The sequence below is a fragment of the Hesperophylax consimilis genome, unplaced genomic scaffold, assembly GCF_061612785.1.
Source record: "Hesperophylax consimilis isolate HC1 unplaced genomic scaffold, BYU_Hcon_1.0 scaffold_362, whole genome shotgun sequence".
Classification (NCBI taxonomy): domain Eukaryota; kingdom Metazoa; phylum Arthropoda; class Insecta; order Trichoptera; family Limnephilidae; genus Hesperophylax; species Hesperophylax consimilis.
Window position 1 is genome coordinate 1455 of NW_028301515.1, and position 17759 is coordinate 19213.

The 17759-nt window shown below is 32.4% G+C and overlaps 2 non-coding genes across 2 annotated transcripts; both read right to left on the reverse strand.

Moving 5' to 3' along the window:
• Positions 1 to 7192: 7192 nt before the first annotated feature.
• On the reverse strand, positions 7193 to 7266 carry TRNAR-CCG (transfer RNA arginine (anticodon CCG)). Its single transcript has one exon. It is a non-coding gene; the product is annotated as a tRNA-Arg (tRNA).
• A 6971-nt stretch (positions 7267 to 14237) lies between these two features.
• TRNAR-CCU (transfer RNA arginine (anticodon CCU)) lies at positions 14238 to 14311 on the reverse strand. The gene has a single exon. It is a non-coding gene; the product is annotated as a tRNA-Arg (tRNA).
• Positions 14312 to 17759: the final 3448 nt, after the last annotated feature.

A 17759-nucleotide genomic window follows, 5' to 3' on the forward strand; every position in this document is an offset into this window, starting at 1 on the left:
TACTCGCAAACTCTTTAACCTCAGGATTGTTAGAATTTTGATATTTTTCATCCCATTTACTAAAGCCATGTTCATTCGTTTTATTTAATTTTGCGGATAATGTTTGAAATATCGCAAGTTTATCCAAATCATTTCCTTTATCTACACAAAATTGGCGAAAAACAAGGGCTTTTTCGGTGCGATTTTTAATATCATCATGTAAAAAATCATCGTATAACATTCGTAAAGTTTTTAATTTTAATTCACTAACCGTAGTATAATCAACGGTTTCCGAGCGACGTACTTTTTCTAATTTTGTTTTAAACTCATTTGATTTAATGTATTTTTGCACTTGTTTATTATTTTGAAACTTGTCAATTTTAGTTACGTCAATATAAAGCGGATTTAAAAATAAACGACTACACGGCGAATAAGGGCTTGCAAACTCTGGACTTTCAAGGAACAAAACGTTCAAAGGATTAAGTCCAATAAAATCTAATCCTAATTTTTCTACCTCCCAAATTAAACTTTGTAAATCAGTAAAGTCGCCAATTCCCCAGTTATTTGTAGATTTTAAACTGTATAATTGCACAGAAATTCCTTTGTATTTTTCTTTATGCACAGGGATATAACATATTTGCGGCGCTACTATTATCAATGTTTCTCTGGATTCTGGGGCATTACCACTGAATTTTATTTTTAAACGGTGATAACCTAAGGGCAGAAAAACGTTGATATTTATATTTCTTTTTTCTATATATTTTGTATTTGCTTCTAGTTCTTTTTCTTCGAGTAATTCGCAGTTTCCAATCAATTGCGAGCCAGTTAAAATCTCGCCATTTTCTTGAAAAATAATCCACGAGATAGTCAAGTTTTCCTGATTCGCTTGAGCAATTATAGGGATACTAAAAGGAAATTGATTTTCACGAATAACAATATTTGCAGGCACCATTGAATTCCATTCGTAAGGCGGATTTCCAATAATACTGTCCAATTTTTCGCGAGTAGCCTTTGAGGTTTTTATACCTTCACCATCATAATTGACATATTCATCAATGATAATTCCCATCTATTTCTATTGCCTTTCTGGTTTTAAAATAATCGTAGCTAAAGGAGGCAGCGTCAACCTAATCGTATAAGGCTTGTTATTATGATTTTCTTCAAACGCCCGAATCGTTTGTTTATTACCAACCCCACTTCCTTGATATCTTAGATTATCAGAGTTAAATATTTCTGTATAGCTACAATTTTCAGGAACTCCAATCGGGTATAAATCTCTAGGAATCGGAGTAAAATTACAGCACACAACTAGGAAATCTTTTTTATCCTCAGCCTTTCTTATGTATGAAAAGACGCTTTGTCTAGCATCTTGATAATCTATCCATTCAAATCCTTTATTGTCAAAATCAACCTCATATAATGCTGGTGCGGATTTATACAAATTATTAAGATCATGCATAAGAGTTTGGACTCCTTTGTTATAATCATCTTTTAATAAGTGCCAACGCAAAGTATCTTCCTCATACCACTCATAATCCTGAGCAAACTCATTGCCCATAAAGAGCAGTTTTTTACCAGGGTGAGTATACATAAAAGTATAAAATGCTCGTAAATTAGCAAACTTTTGCCATTTATCCCCCGGCATTTTTTCTATCATAGATTTTTTACCATGCACAACTTCATCATGTGATAGCGGTAAAGTAAAGTTTTCATTAAAGGCATAAATTAATCCAAACGTCATATTATGTTGATGAAATTCGCGGTAAATAGGATCTTTACTGATGTATTTTAAGGTGTCGTGCATCCAACCCATATTCCATTTGTAAGTAAAACCAAGTCCTCCAGTATAAGTAGGGCGAGTGACTAATGGAAAAGCGGTAGATTCTTCTGCCCATGTTGCAAACCCAACCTCTTCGGCATAAACTAATTCATTCATACGGCGTAAAAATGCGGTTGCTTCTAGGTTTTCAGTACCACCATATTTATTAGCAGTCCATTCACCATCTTTTCTTTCATAATTAAGGTAAATCATCGAGGCAACTGCATCAACACGAAGTCCGTCGATTTGGTATTCTCTAAGCCAAAAAACTGCATTAGCGAGTAAGAAATTTTTTACTTCATTACGACCAAAATTATAAATTCTAGTCCCCCAACCTTTGTGTTCCCCTTTGAAACTGTCCTCGTGATTATAAAGATTAGTGCCGTCAAAATAAGAAAGTCCGTAATCATCTTTCGGAAAATGTCCAGGAACCCAATCAATTATAACCGCAATTCCCTCTTCGTGAAACTTATCAATTAATGATTTAAAATCGTCAGGAGTTCCAAAACGGCTAGTCGGAGCATAAAGTCCTAGTGTCTGATAACCCCATGAACCATCAAAAGGATGTTCAGAAATAGGCATAAATTCAACGTGAGTAAACCCCATCTCTTTGATATAAGGAACTAAATTACTTTCCATTTCTTTGTAAGTTAAATAGCGAAAATCCTCTTCTAAATTTCTTTTCCAAGAGCCTAAATGCACTTCATAAATTGAGATTGGAGAGTTTAGTGCATTGATTTTTTTACGCTTTTCTACCCAGTTTTGACAACGCCATTTATACTTACTTCTATCATAAACAATACTAGCCGTAAGAGGTTTTTTCTCAGCATAAAACGCGAAAGGATCAGCCTTTAAAGGCAGTAACTGATTATGATTGCCTATGATTTCATATTTATATAAATCGCTTACTTTTACGTCAGGGATAAATAATTCCCAAATACCACTAGACCCACGTAACCGCATAGAATGCCTTCGCCCGTCCCAATTATTAAAACTACCAACCACGCTTACACGTTTAGCATTAGGTGCCCAAACCGCAAAACAAATACCCTTAACCCCCTCATGGGTTACGATGTTTGCCCCAAGTTTATCATATATTTCAAAGTTATTACCTTCGTTATAAAGATACATATCTGTTTCGCTGATTACGGGAGAAAAGCTATATGGGTCATAGCTTTCATAAACATCATCACTGTATAAAGTTATAAGTAATTTATATTTAAAAAATTCGTTAGTATCAAATTCGTGATAAAAAAAGCCCTTTTCATGTATTTTTTCCAGCATATTTTTTTGATTTTTTGAATCTATTTTTATAATTTCAATCGATTTAGCATCGGGGTGAAAGATTTTTACCGAGATTTTCCCATTTTCATTAAGATGCATTCCAAGGAAAGAAAATGGGTTTTCTAATCCACTTTTTACTTGATTTTCTAGCATTTTATCAAAGTTATTTTCATTCATTTTTCATTCCTTTTTGTGCAATAATAAATAATCTAGAAATCAGTATACAACTTTAAATGCATTTTTACAAAAAAAACAATTGCTAGTTTTAAAAAAATATCGCATAATATGAATTGTATTTGAATCTTAACACTTTTTAAGGAGGCATAAAATGGATGAAAATAAAATTAGAGTAACAGCATATTATATATGGGAAGAAGAGGGACGTCCTCATAATAAATCTCATGAACATTGGTCAAAAGCTATGGAAGCTTGCGGTTGTGGATGTGCTAAAGGTAAAAAACCTATGGCTACTTCTGCTGCGAAAAAACCTGTTGCAAAACCAATGATGACTGCTGCTAAAAAATCTCCAAAAAAGAAATAATTTCTTTTTGATATTTTAAATTAAAAAACGCATTCCTTTTATTGAGTGCGTTTTTTATTGCAAATTAATTAACAGTCTGATGTTTTGCTTGTTCTTCTAACCTTTTTTTGTAAAGCATAAAAAAGTCGACAGGAGCTAAAACTACTGGTGAAAAGCCACTATGCCCCGTTAAATCCGCAATTATACTGCGAGCAAATGGGAATATAAAACGAGGAATTTCAACTAAAAGCATCGGCTCTAAATGTTCTGGTGGGACATTTACAACTGCTAACGCTCCGTATACTAAATCGCATAAAAATAAAGCCTTTTCTGGCAGTTTTGCCTCAACCTTAATCGACAATAAAACATTATAAAGATTATCTTTTATAAATTCTGCCTTAATATCAATATCAACATTTAAAGTAGGTGGTTCTTTAATTTCTAACATAATTTGTGGCATATTAGGGGCTTCAAAAGAAATATCTTTTACAAATTGTGCCGTAATTATTAAAGGTGGTTGATTGTTAGTTTCCCCTTTAATTTCTACTTTAGTTTCCTCATTTTTAGGGTGACTTTTTTCCGTTTTCATCTTTTTCTCCAAATTGTTATATAGTATTGATAAAAAATTATGCTATAATTATATATATGTTAATTTGAATATAATCAAGAGAAAGTAAAAAATGAACACAGAAAATATTATAGACTTATTGTTTTTAGGCTTAATTGCAGGGTTTTTAATCTTTAAACTTAGGGGCGTTTTAGGAACTAGACCCGATAACGATTCTAGTAACAGGAGTTGTGATAATCGCATAAATTCTAGTTGTTCTGCCGATTCTCGTAAGGTTATCCCCATAGATACTCTTAAACCGATTAATCAAGAACAAGATTATAGTGAGGTTATTGAGCAATTAACCAAGGATTTACAAGTTGCCGAAGACGTAAAAGAAGTGCTAATTAAGATTATTCGCAAATATCCATATTTTGTAGTCAAAGACTTTATTAACGGCTGTAATAAGGCGTTTGAGTTTATTACCAATGCCTTTGCTAAGGGAGAAATTAATAAAATAGAACCGATTGTAAACAAAAGTATTCTAACCATTTTTAATTCCGTAGTTGAGGAAAGAAATGAAAAGAAACAAACGTTTAATTTTGAAATTATAAGATTTCTTGAAACTTCGATTAAGAATGCTCAATTAAATGGGACTAAAGCGTTAATTCAAGTCGGGTTTACCACTGAACAAATAAATTATTTAAAAGATGAAGATGGTAAAATTATAAGCGGAAGCGAAAATTATATAAATAAAGTTTATGACTTATGGACTTTTGCTAAAGACATGAAATCATCAGATCCTAACTGGATTTTAGTTGCAACAAAAAGTGGATTATAATGAGAATATTTTTTAAAAGATATTGGAGTTTATTCGCAGTTTTAATTGCGACGGGTTTGATTTTGCTTCTTTTATTTTATCCTAAACAAGAAGAAATTCCTATCACTTCCCCCGAAGACTTAACCAAAATAGGATTTCATTTACAAGAGGTAAAATTTCTAGATTTAAAAGGATTTAATGAAGATAATTTATTAGAAGCGGTTGTGTCCATGAGACATTCGTGCGAAAAAATAGTTAAAAAACCGATTGCTTATTACACCGATAAAGAAGAGTGGCAAAAGGTTTGTGAAAGTTTTTTAAAAGAAGATTTTCATAATCATGAAGGCGTTCGAAGATTTTTTAAAAATAATTTTAAACCATACAAAGTGCTTTTTAATAACAATTCTGTAGGGCGATTTACAGGGTATTTTATACCGAGAATTAAAGGTTCTAAAAAGAAGACAAAGCAATATAATATACCGATTTACAGGATTCCATCGGACATAGTTTTTGTGAATGTTGAAGATTTTTTTCCTGATTGTAAAAAATGTAAAATTATTGGCAAAGTTCAAAATAAAAAACTAATTCCTTACCCTGAAAGAAAAGATATTATAAACTCTAACCTCAAAGATGAAGATGTTTTAGTTTGGGTTAAGGATTCCGTAGAGGTTTTTATTCTCCATATTCAAGGTTCAGGCAAAATAATTTTTGAAGATAAAAGCGAACAAATTGTGGGATATGCAGGGTATAATGGGCATAAATTTGTTGGAATAGGGACAACTATGATTAATCAAAAACTGATTGAAAATGGCGATTATTCTATGCCTTCGATTAGTGAATGGTTGAAAAAAAATCCCAAAAAAGCTAAGGAATTAATGAACACCAATCCTCGTTATATCTTTTTTAGACCTTTGGAAAATCACGTAGTCGGAGCGCAAGGAGTGCCGTTGACCGCCAAACGTTCGCTTGCTGTTGATCCTGCTTTTATTACTTATGGCGTTCCTTTGTGGCTTGAAACCGTTAGTGGTACTAAACAAGATATTAAACGTTTAGTTGTTGCCCAAGATACAGGTGGGGCGATTAAGGGGGCTATTAGAGGCGACTTTTTTTGGGGAGAAGGCGACGAGGCTTTTATGGAGGCAGGGAAAATGAAAAGTGATGGGGAATATTATATTTTATTGCCGATTAAAAACAATGTGGGATTGATTAAATAATTATGTTTTTACAACCGTTTAAAAAAAAACCTAATGTTAAAATATCCACTCCTAATAAAGCGGAGAAAATGCAGTATAAAGCATTGAAACGTGCGGTTGAAACTGGGCGTTGTCAACTAGAAATTAATCCAGAAAATTTTAATAAAAAATTCTCTCCCGTTTATAATGCGATGGAAAATATAGTTCCACTTTTAACAATGATGTTTATAAGTCTTATTATTCTAGTTACGGGTGGGCTTATTTTGGGGATTATTGCGATAGTTATATCCGTTGTTGCCTATATCGTTTGTTTTAAAACGTGGGCGGAAAAGATGCTGATACAACGAGTACGGATTTTAATGCTCCAAAACTATTACAATTTTTATTATTTATGGTTATTTGGAGGCGTGGTTATAACCCTAACAAATGACCGTCGGATTGGCTGTAAGTCGCCAAGTGGAGATTGGAAAACGTTCTCTTCTCTTAATTTTTCGGACTTAATGACGTTAAATAATCTTCCTTTAGCAAATAAACTTCCTCCTTTAAAAGCGGGTTTTATGGAAAATTCGGAGGATTTATTAGCGGGTGATAATGAAAATGAAGATTTTTTAAATGATATTTATGATACGGTTAAAGAATAAAGAATAATGACAGAGTATGAAATTAATGACGAAGATAAAAAAATATGGCTTTCGTATTTAGCAAGCCTTAAAAAACATGGTAATTTAAAAAAAATTATAACACAAAGAAAAATTTTATACCCAACGACGCTTGATTTACACGGCTTTAATCTTGATGATGGATACCAGATTCTAAAAATATTTATCAGTAATAATTATGAGCAAGGTTCTAAAAAGATTAAAATAATTACAGGACAAGGAAAGTCAGAACAAAGCTTTAAAAACAAAGTCCCAAGGTGGCTTAGAGAGTCTGCATTTACCGTATATATTGCTAGTTTTGTGCAATCATCACCTAAAGATGGTGGAGATGGTGCGTTAATTATCACCTTAGCAAAAAAATAAAAAAGTGGTGCACTCAACACGATTCGAACGTGCGACCCTCGGCTTCGGAAGCCGATACTCTATCCAGCTGAGCTATGAGTGCAATTTTTAAAACCCATACTTTAAGATATAACTAAACGTTATTTTTTGCAAATTCAAAATTAATTCACTTGATATATTTTAAAAAATTGTGCATTATATTTATTAAAATATTTAATATAAGGGTTTTAATACATTGGTTAATGCGAATAAAGATGTAGAATCGTTAAAAAAGGAACTTTTTGATTTATTCAAAATGATCCAAAAGATTCGTTTTGAGATAGCTTCGATAAAATCGCCTCAAGATCATTTCTCAGATATGACTGATCAACTAGATGCTATCGTTGGTTCAACAGCGATTGCAACTAATGAAATTATGGAAAATGTTGAGGGTATCAACGACATTGCCTTTGAGATGAAAAAAAATGCAACTGAAGAACAAAAAAAAGCATTAGATAATATCATTGAAAAAGTTGGTAATGTTATTGTTTCTTGTTCATTTCAAGATATTACAGGACAACGAGTTTCTAAAGTGGTTAAAGCCGTTCGCTATATTGAAACTAGAGTAAATAGCCTTGTGGCAATGTGGGGGCAAGACCAAATAGACAATCAAGACGTTAAGGTTAAAACAGAAACCGATGAGTATAAAAAATATCTTAACGGGCCACAATTAGAAGGACAAGGGTTAAATCAATCCGACATTGATGCTGCATTTGTAGTAAATTCACCGAAAAAAGAAGTGGTGAAAGAAGCCATAAAAGAAGAGCCAAAAAAGGCTAACCCTCCTGTCGAAACTAAACCAATAGCGAAAGCGCAAACTCCTGCACCGACACCTACCGCTCCTGCACCTGCACCTGCACCAAAACCAACGCCTGCCCCTGCGCCAGAGCCTGAAAAAGCAGCACTTGATCAAAGTAGCATTGATGCATTATTTGGTTAAATTCAAACTAATTTTGAATAAGAACTTTATCTAAAAAATATGGAAGTTGTAATTTCCACCACTGCCAATCATGAGTAACGTCTTTCCCCCAAACATCAATAAAAGCGGGGATCTGCTTATCATCACAAATATTTTTAATTAGATTAATATCTCGAATCATAGTTTCTTCGTGTGCCCCTTGACCGCAACATAAAATAATCTTATTTTTGAGGTATTCAATATATTTTTCATCAGTTTGTTTAATGTCTTTTAAATATAAAATCGGACTGTTTTTATAAATTAAATCATCATTATAACTGCCAAAAAAATCGTGGACAGAGAATAATCCGCTTAATGAAATTAAGGTATCAAAAATATCAGGATAGCGGAAAAAAATATTAGAAGCATGGAATGCCCCTAAACTGCAACCAGTAACCATAATTTTTTGGCTGGTTTTATTAATATCATAAATTTCCGCAGTTAATTCTTTGGTAATATAATTTACATATTTTTCATATAATTCTATTCTTTCTCTAGGTTTATGAGGATTATTTTTCCCCGTAATTGTATCAACGTCAATAGCATCAGCCGTGAATACTTGAATTTTGCCCTCAAGAATATATTTTTTTAAAGTATCAATAAGTCCAAAATCTTCATATTGATAAAACCGCGAATCGCTAGTGGGGAACATTAAAAGCGGTTTACCTTTTTCCCCATAAACTTTAAACTCCATATCACGGTTTAAACTTTCACTAAATTTTTTAAAATATCTAGGGTACATTAAATTTTTTCCGAAAAAGCATTATAGTGAATTTTAGCAGCTTCTAATCGATTCGGAGGCGAAATTGGTAGTTTTTCAGGGTATCCGATTAAACATATTCCTAAGGGAATTACATATTCAGGAATATCTAGTATTTCTTTAACCTTTTCCTCAACTTGCTTTAAAGGGTGAACTCCGCACCACACAGCGCCTAACTCTTTAGCATGAGCGGCTAATAATAAATTTTGCATAGCGGCAGAACAATTTTGCACCCAATAACCTTCGATTTTAGGGCTTTGCGTATTACCACATACAACTATAATGATAGGAGCATCTTTAGCAATTTTTATGTATGGTTGAACCATCGATAACTTATCTTTTTTATCTTTTTCGGTGACTATAATAAACTCCCAATCCCTAGCATTTTTTGCACTTGGCGCATACATTGCCGCTTTTATACAGTCCATTATTATCTCGTTTGGCACTTGCTTATTTTGAAATCTTCTGACACTACGCCTAGTTAAAATGCCTTCAAAAAGTTCCATTTATTTCTCCTTGTGTTTCAATTACTATTATAATATACTTGCAAGCATTATATATAATATTAACGGAAAATTCAAATGAATTTAATTACTGATTATTTAATTTTTACTTTATCATTATTTGCGATTATTAATCCTTTGGCAGTAATCCCTATTTTTATTTCACTTACATTAGATTTTTCCAAACGAGCAAAAGAAGTCACGATACGCGTTACGATGATAACAGTATTCGTGGTTTTAATGGCGGCAATGATTTTAGGCGAGAAAATTCTTTATGTTTTTGGGGCTAGTTTAAATTCATTTAAAATCGCAGGTGGTATAATTTTATTCTCGATAGCTTTTAATTTTATGCGGGCACAAATTAGTGGCATGCAAAATACTTCCGAAGAAAGCAAAGAAGCTTTACAAAAAACCTCAATCGGCGCAGTTCCTCTTGCTATCCCCTTGCTTTCTGGCCCGGGGGAAATAAGTTTGGTAATTATTGAAACTAATAAGGCGAACTCTTTGGATAATATACTGGTGTTAATAGCAAGTATTGCCACCGTTTCAGTTTTTGTTTATTTAATATTAAAAATAGCTGAGCCGATTAGAAAATTCCTCGGATTAACGGGACTTAATATTTTTAATCGTATTATTGGTATGATAATAGCAGCCGTTGCGATTGAATTAATCGCCTCTGGTTTAATCGAATTACTTCCAGGACTTGCAAAATAATTCGTTATTTATTAACTAATAATAGATAAAATTATCTGCAATGAAAAAAATTCTTAAAAATTACGGCTTCTTTTTATTTGGAATATTATTGATAGTGTTTTTTAGTTATCATAGTTTTTTTGGTACGCGAAGTTTTTCCACTCTGATAAAACTAAAAGAAGACACTCAGCAAGCCTTGTTGCTTAATAAAGAAATAGGCGAACATAAACAACGCTTGGAAAACAAAGTGAAATTGCTTTCTTCTGAAACACTAGATCTGGATATTTTAGATGAAACCGCTAGATTAAGACTTAATATGGTTGAACCTAATGATTATATAATATTCAAATAGTGGATTATGAATAAAATTAAACAGGAATAAACTCCGGCAAGTACGTCGTCTAGCATCACTCCTAGTCCGCCACCTACTTTTTTGTCTGCCCAACTAACAGGAAATGGTTTGAAAATATCAAAAATACGAAATAAAATAAACCCGATAACCGTATAAAACCAATAGTTTGGTACAAACATTAGGGTTATAAAAATCCCGACCACTTCATCAATCACAATTATTTGTGGGTCGCTATTATTCAAAATCTTGATGAGAATATTAGAACAATACCAACCAATGAAAAACAAAATCAGAGTTATCACAAAGATAACCCCAAGACTTATATGGTTATATAAAAAATAAAAAAGCAAAGCACCTACTGCACTTCCCACTGTCCCAGGGGCTTTTTTTGATAGTCCAAAAAAACCAAAAGTTCCGATAAATTTTGCTATTTCATTTTTTAATTTATTTTTTAATTGTTTTTTCATAAAATTTTGCTAATATTTTCAATTATATATAATAATAATGTTGCATTTAAAATATTATTATAATAGATTATATAAAAAAGAAAACACTTTTATTTTGCTTTATTTGTATTAAAGCTTTGTTTGATAGGGGAATTATTTGTTTTCATATAGATTAAAGTTGTTTATCAGGAACTTTTTAAGTCGACTCTTGCCTGCAAGAAAACTTATGATATGCCAACCTGATAACGTTTACCATTTAAACCTCTCGTCTGCTTTGCAAGTGGTTGTTTTGGTGTGTTTTGTTTTATTTGGTGGTTGGGGTGTTTATACATCATATTTTTTCTTCGGATTTGAGAATATGTTGGAGCAAAAAAATCAAAAACTGGCTGAAACTAACGAGAATTATCGTAAATTAATTGCGGAAGTAACTGCATATCATGAACAAATTAATTTAATAAATAAGAAAATAGAACAAAAAAATTCTAATTTGTCGGAACAAACGGCGAGTGGTGAAAACTGTTCTACTTCGGTTCAAGAAGTTGAGAAAAAAGATAAAAGTGCGGTTTTAAAAACTGCTAAAGCTAATCTTTTGAAAATTTTCACTGAAAATGAGGAAGAAAAAACTGGCGGTATTCTTGAAACAAAGATTGAAAAAGAACGTTTAAAAAGTGATATGGTTTGGCTAGAACAAAAATTAGATGATCTTTCTGCGGGTAAAAGTAGTGGCAATTTAACTTCGTCGGGATCTCTTGACGTTGAGTTAAGCAAAGCCGAATTACAAAGAGATTTGGCGTTATCTGAGGCAAGAAATTTACGTAGTAAAGTAATGGAATTAGAAGTTCTTGTGGGTGAAATGCAAAAAACTCAAGTTATTGTATTTGATAAAGTCGCGAATTTAGCCGAAGATGGAATAAGTGCGGTTGAAAGAAAACTATCTGGGGTTAAAGAGGCTTTATCTAAAGTAGGATTGGGATTCGAGAGTTTACTAACGAAAGTCAACCGCGAATATAAAAATGAGATTGGACAAATTGGACCTTTTATTCCTGTTTCTCTATCAACTCCGGTTATGACTGACTTAAAAAATGATGTTTTAAATATTTCTCTTAGTAATTTAAATAACAATATAACTAGATGGAATAGTCTAGTTAAATTAGAGGAAAAATTACCAATCGGAAAACCTGTCGACAGAGTAAGAGTAACTAGCCGATTTGGTAAACGATCTAATCCTTTCGATGGGTCAAAGAACTCTACCCACGAAGGTATGGATTTTGGAGGAATTAAAGGAGAAGCGGTTTATGCTACGGCTCAAGGTCGGGTTGTTTATGCTGGACTTGCGGGCTCTTTTGGCTATATGGTTGAGATTGATCATGGATTTGGAATAAGAACCAGATTCGCCCATCTCAATAATATTGATGTTAAGCGTGGTGATGCCGTGACTTCTAATCAAAAAATTGGAGGAATGGGCAATACTGGCAGAAGTACCGGAGTTCATTTGCACTATGAAATACGTTTAGATAGAACTCCATTGGACCCATATAATTTTGTTAGGACAGAAAATAATGTTTCAAAAAAATACTAGAATAAATGTAAATACTACGAATTTTATTAAAAAAAGTTCACCTCCGTCAATTGTAAGTAGCGATCTTATGATTAAGGGTGATTTGTTTGCTGAGGGCGAACTTCATGTTGATGGAAAAGTTGAGGGTGATGTTAAATGTCGCTCGATTATTATTGGAATAGATGGTTGTATTGTTGGCTCTGTAAGTGCTGATAGTGCAAAAGTTTATGGTCTTTTGACAGGCGAACTTGTAGCAAAAACGGTTTTACTTGGCTCGACTGCTAGGGTTAGTGGTGATATTACTCATGAAAGTTTAGCCATTGAACCTGGTGCTTTTTTAGAAGGGCATTGTCGTCGTGTAAACAGTCCGATTCCAGCGGAGCAAGCTCCTTCTGATTTAATGCTTACCGATAAAACCAAAGAGAAAAAATAATATGTTTAAAATAGCGTATCTAGTAATATTTTCGTTGTTTTTCTTAAGCACTGGAAATGTTTCTTTTGCGGAAGAAAAAGAAATATCTGACGAGGCTTCGATTCAAGAAGTTGCACTGGATTTTATGAAAATTCCTGATATAGCTATTTTAACAACATTAGATAGCCAAGGACTTCCGGAATCACGAGCGATGCTTAATTTAATGAATTATAAATTCCCCCAAGTAGAATTTTTTGAAAAGGGGAGTTTTATAACTTATTTTGGAACAGGCAGTAATACTGAGAAAATCAAACAAATCAAAGCAAATAATATTGCGACGGTTTATTATTATATACCAACACTACATACAAGAACTCTTATGTTAATGGGAACGATTGAGATTATAAATGACATTAATATAAAGAAAAAATTATTTGATAAAGACTGGTTGCCTTTATATCCAAAAGGCTACAGTGATCCTAAATTGACGTTTTTAAAATTTACTCCGAACAAAGCAAAATACTACCACCGTGGCGTCTTGCACCGTTTTGATATTGATGAAAAAAAGAATAAGGAAAACTAATTGTTTTTACATGTTACTGATTTTGACGAAACCATAATCCCTACACTTTCTGGAAGTAAAGAAGATTGCTTTAACAATGCAAAAGTTTACGCGGATTTTATGGCAGAACATAAGCATTTGTTTAATATTGTATATTGTTCGGGGCGTACTTTGAATGAGTTATTACATTACATTGAATTTTATAATTTACCTAACCCTAAGTTTATAATAGCTTCAGGTGGGGCAGAAATATATGATTATGAACATCAAACAGAATTAGAATGCTGGTCGCAATATATGGAAAATAAAAATTACAGGCGGGATAAGATATTAAAGATTGTTGAAAAAACTAATAAAAGAATAAAAATACAACCAGAAAGTTCACAATCAAAATATAAAATGGCTTTTTCTTTAGAAAAAGCGAGTAAGCAAGAACTTGATGAGGTTGTACAAGCTATTGAAAATAATGGGGAAAAGGCAAATCTTGTATATATGCTAGATATGTATATTGATATTATACCTCAAGATGTTGATAAAGGTACGGCTATTGATTTTTTAAGTGAACATATAAATTTTCCGCAGAAAAGAATTATTGTAAGTGGCGATTCTAGTAACGATATTGGAATGTTTATTCGCAATTTTTTGTTTAAAATAGTTCCTCAAAACGCGGATAAAGATTTACGCGAAGTATTAAAAACCCAACCTCAAGACAATATCTATTACGCCGATCAAAGCATTGCTTTTGGTGTAGTTGAGGGCTTAACAAAATTTATACAAAATAAAAATAATGGCGTTCCCGGCGCGATTTGAACGCACGGCCCCCAGTTTAGGAAACTGGTGCTCTATCCGGCTGAGCTACGGGAACACTGCCAAGCAATCTAGCCATTCTTTAATGCTTTGTCAACAGAAAAATCGTTATAAAAAGGAGTATTCAAAAAAATTAGGTGATTTTAACTTAAGTGCAATAGTTGGTTATTAAAGTAGTTAAATATCTCGTTTTGTGTCCTTTAATTTATAGATTTCTTATAAAATTTTTATTTTAAGACAAGTCTAATCTAATCTAATAAAAAAGCCTCTTTAAATCCTTGACGAGAGTTTATTATAGTAGAATTTTCACAACAGTAAGCCAGTCTAAAATACCCAGCCCCATCAAACGCTACTCCCGGTAATGCAACTATGCGGTTTTCTAGTAGTATTTTACAAAATTTAACATCATCAGGAATAGGAGATTTTACAAATAAATAAAATGCACCCTCAGGTATGGTAAGTTCATAACCAATACTGTTTAGCATTTTCACAAACAAGTCGCGCTTTTCTTTATAAATATTAGCATTAACTATATCTCCTAAAGATATAGTTACTACCCTTTGAATAAATAACCCAGTACTCATATAGCCATAGATAAGATTAGCGGAAACACAAGCGTTATAGACGGTTTTTATTTCTTTGATTTTAGGGGATAAAGCCAACCAACCTATTCTTTCACCAGGAATTGAAATATCTTTTGAGAATGAATTAGCAATAACAATGTTGTTAAAAAGGGACATTAATGCTGGCACTTTTTGGTTATCGTAAACTATATGACGGTATGGTTCATCAGCAATAATATAGATGATTTGCGGTAAAGAATTTAAGTAATCTGCTAGTTGTTTAAGTTTAGATAAAGAGTAAACTTTGCCTGTAGGATTATTGGGCGAATTTATAATAATTGCTCGAGTTTTAGGAGTAATAGTTTTAATAATTGCCCCAACATCTAAGTCGAAATCATCAGCTGTTTTAACTTTTTTTGTAACCGCGTTATGAACGTCACAATATAAACTATACTCAAGGAAACATGGCGTAGGAATAATCACCTCATCACCAGAATTAATCACTGCTTTTAAGAATATATGAATAGCACCAGAAGCCCCACATGTAATGATTATATTATCAGCAGTAATACTAGTTTCTTGTTCTTTTGATACAATTAGTGCCACTTTTTCTCTAAGTTCATAAAGCCCATTACTAGGGATATAATTGTGAGTAATATTTTCATCTGATGCTAATTTTTTTAGCGCCTCTTTAAAAGATTTTGGAGCTGATAAAGATGGATTGCCAATTGAAAAATCATAAACATTTTCCGCCCCTAAATCCTTTTTCATTTTAGGAACATCTTCAAAAATCCCTCGAATTAATGACGATTTTTGTTCTTTTTCTTTCATATAATTTGAAATCGGCATAGTTTTATTTTCCCTCAACTAAATTTGTAAAAAAAGGTTTTTGCCCAGATAAGGTTAAATTTTTAATACATTCTTACGCATAACCTAAAAAAATTTCTCTTACTATTATTATACCTAAATTCTGGCTCTTTCAAGTATAAAATAAATTTATTTGAATTAATTCCCATAAATGTAAATGCTTGATCTTCAAGTATTTTTGCTGTAATGATAGGCGTTTTTAAAATTATTTTGTATAAAAGAATATTTTTTTACTTGTATTATTTAGTAAGTCGTGATAGTTTACGCAAAGTTTAATTTTATTCACCCGGAGGGAGGGATTATATTGGTAGCAGTAAATGTTCATAACAATAATATTGAACAAGCTTTACGTGCATTAAAGAAAAAGATGCAAAGAGAAGGACTGTTTAGAGAAATGAAATTGCGTCGTTATTACGAAAAACCAAGTGAGAAAAAAGCTCGTTGTAAAGGCGAAGCTGTAAGACGTTCTCGCAAAGTTGAGCGTAAACGCAAAGAAACTTTCGGGTTTTAATTAAATTTAAAAGTTTCCTCCTGATGCTAGAGTTTTTAATAAGACTCTAGCATTGTTTATAAATAAGGTATTAAAAAATCGGTGGTGTTAGATGTTTTATGATTATAATGAAGATTTATATAAAAAATGTATTCAATTATGGGGCAAAGAACCTCAAATTTTAACCGCTATTGAGGAAATGGCAGAACTTACTAAAGAGCTTTTAAAAAATATCAATCGCAAAAAAGATAATGTTGACGAGATTAAATATGAACTTGCTGATGTTATTATTATTCTAAAGCAAGTGCAGATTATATATAATTTTTCTAATCAAGACCTGCAAAAAGCTGTTGATAAAAAACTGGAAAAACTCAAAAAGAAACCAGAACTTGCTGGGATTAAAATTTAATATTGAACGAGGTTTATTTGGGAATGAACAAGGAATAATATTATCCTACAGGTTTTTTTTATCGACTCCACTTCATCTTTCTCATACTGTACCTAATCTTAACCTCACGGAAGGATTTTTATTTATTTGATTCTTTCATATATTTCATAAACTCGACAAAGTTTTTCTGTGTAATAAAAATGCTGTCCTCAGGAATTTGGATTTTTGGGTCAAGTATCTCCATTCCATCATTTAAAGCTTGTGCTACTGTCAAAGTGTTGGTGATTATTTTCCTAAGTAATATCGGCGGAGTTTTAAATAATGATTGCATATTCGCTGATTTAAAATTTGTAGATGTGGTTTTTCCAGCATAGATAAAATTGTTGGTAAACGCCCCTACTCCTGGGATTTTAGAACTTGATGCTTTAGGATTAACAGAAATATATAGTGGCTGAATTACTTTATTATCCATTTCTTCAAAACGAAAGGTCTCGTTATTCATAATTCCTACCTGTCCGTTTTTCATATTAAAGAGCTCGATTTCAGGGCAGATTTCTTCATTAATAACGCGGTTAATTGTGTCTAAAATTTGTTCATCTCTTTTTGCTCGAGAGGTGACTAAATCAAAAGGGATTAAGTATTTCCCTTCGTTATTTTTTTGCCAGCCATTCACTTGCGCCCCAAAAATAAACTTGCCAGAAGATTGAACTACTGCACCTACAACGTAGTCAGTATTAGGGGTCAAATATTTAGAAATATCGGTCATTAAAAAAATCCTTTAAAAAATATATTGCTTATGTATTAGGGAAGAGGTATAATCCCACATTATTTTTTATATATTAAGGAGTTTTTTTATTTATGTCAAAAGAAGAATTGTTAGAATTTTCAGGAGTGGTGATTGATAAGCTTCCTAACGCTATGTTTAAAGTTAAATTAGACAACGGTCATGAAATTCTAGCCCACACCGCAGGGAAAATGCGTAAGTTTAGAATTCGAGTGATGGTTGGCGATAAAGTCAATATCGAAATGACTCCTTATGATTTATCTAAAGGAAGAATTTCTTTCCGTCATAAAGATCAAGCCTAATATTAATTAAGAGTGTAATTAAAAATGCGAAAAATATCTGTCATAGGCTTAGGTTATGTAGGGTTGCCCGTAGCTTTAGCGTTTGGTAAAAATACCAAAGTAATAGGGTACA